The 1,359-nt window shown below is 35.5% G+C and overlaps 1 non-coding gene across 1 annotated transcript; it reads left to right on the top strand.

Annotated features, from left to right (window-relative positions):
• The first annotated feature begins 451 nt into the window (after positions 1-451).
• LOC128032629 (small nucleolar RNA R71) lies at positions 452-558 on the top strand. Its single transcript, XR_008188874.1, has one exon. It is a non-coding gene; the product is annotated as a small nucleolar RNA R71 (small nucleolar RNA).
• The last annotated feature ends 801 nt before the right edge of the window (positions 559-1,359 follow it).

Here is a 1,359-nt window from a genome sequence, read left to right as displayed (position 1 = left end):
CTACCATGAAGAGTTGTAAGAATTTGACTGTTGACCATTCCAATTCTGATTTCCCATGTAATATTTTGACTCTTGATTGGATGGGTAATTTTCAAAGAAATGGCCATATCCACAGTATTCACAAGAAATATTCTCAAATTGGTCTCACTGCTAACTTATTAGATTGCCATTGAAACCATTAACAATTATGTTCTTAAGCATAGAAGACACAAAGGATACTTGGGTTGACAAAGAAGCAAGTGTGTCTGCTTCATGTACTCATGCTACTCGTCTTTCTGATGCTTCCCAGTTGGTTGGCTATTGATAGCTATTGCTGGAAATTATTTCAATAATCTCATAAGCATTGTTATAAGACTTAGAAATAAGGGCTCCATTGGCCGAAGCTTCCACCATCGATCTAGTATTAATATTGAGACCAATATAGAAAGTCTCCTTTTAAACGTAGTAAGGAATGCCATGATGAGGGCACTTTCATATTAACACCTTGAACCATTCCCATGCCTCATATAAATATTCTTCATCAAGTTGCTGAAATGAAATGATTTCATTTCGGACCTTGGCAGTCAGAGATGGAGGAAAGTATTTCATTAGAAGTGTTCAACAAACTCTTTCCATGTAGTTATGGAATCTGAAGGGAGGAAGTTCAACCACACTCCTGCTCTATCTCTTAAGGAGTATGGAAATAATCTCAGTCTCAAGGCATCCTCGGTCACCCTGACTAGTTGAAATGAGTCACTCACTTCCATGAATAGCCAAAGATGAATATGTGAATCTTCAGTAGAAATCCCACTAAATTGACCCATATCTTGCAACATTTGATACATGATCTACTTCAGCTCGAATTGTTGTGCCTCAATTTTGAGTCTTCTAATACTCAGAGTGAGCTCGTTGAATAGTGGAATGACATATTTTTGAATGACACAGTTTCTGTCATCGGCAACATTGATTGGATTTGTAAGTATTACAAGTAAATGCTCCTCCTGGATTTTGCTTTTGATTTTTGACATTCATCTCCTCGGTCATTCTTTGGTTCGCTTGTCTTCTCCTTTGTCTGAAAGTCCTTTCAATTTCAGGTTCTTTGAAGAGTAAGTCAATAATTTGATCAATACTCATAAACACCTGAATCAAACAGAAAAAAAATATTAGAATTAAAATTTAACAAGAAAAAAATTAGACAAAATGAAATATTATCAATTTCACTAATAATGTATTTTAAAGCAGTCCCCAGCAACGACGCCAAAAACTTGGAATGACGAAAATGTGCAACGGTACACAATAATTCTCAAGTAATAAAGTCACAAGTAAATGTCGAGTTACTGTACCCACAGGGATTGTGAAAGAAAAATATATATGAAATGT

Source organism: Gossypium raimondii, chromosome 1 (genome assembly GCF_025698545.1).
Source record: "Gossypium raimondii isolate GPD5lz chromosome 1, ASM2569854v1, whole genome shotgun sequence".
NCBI classification, from domain to species: domain Eukaryota; kingdom Viridiplantae; phylum Streptophyta; class Magnoliopsida; order Malvales; family Malvaceae; genus Gossypium; species Gossypium raimondii.
Note: the sequence above shows the minus strand (reverse complement) of the source record. Positions and strands in the feature narration are given on the sequence as shown.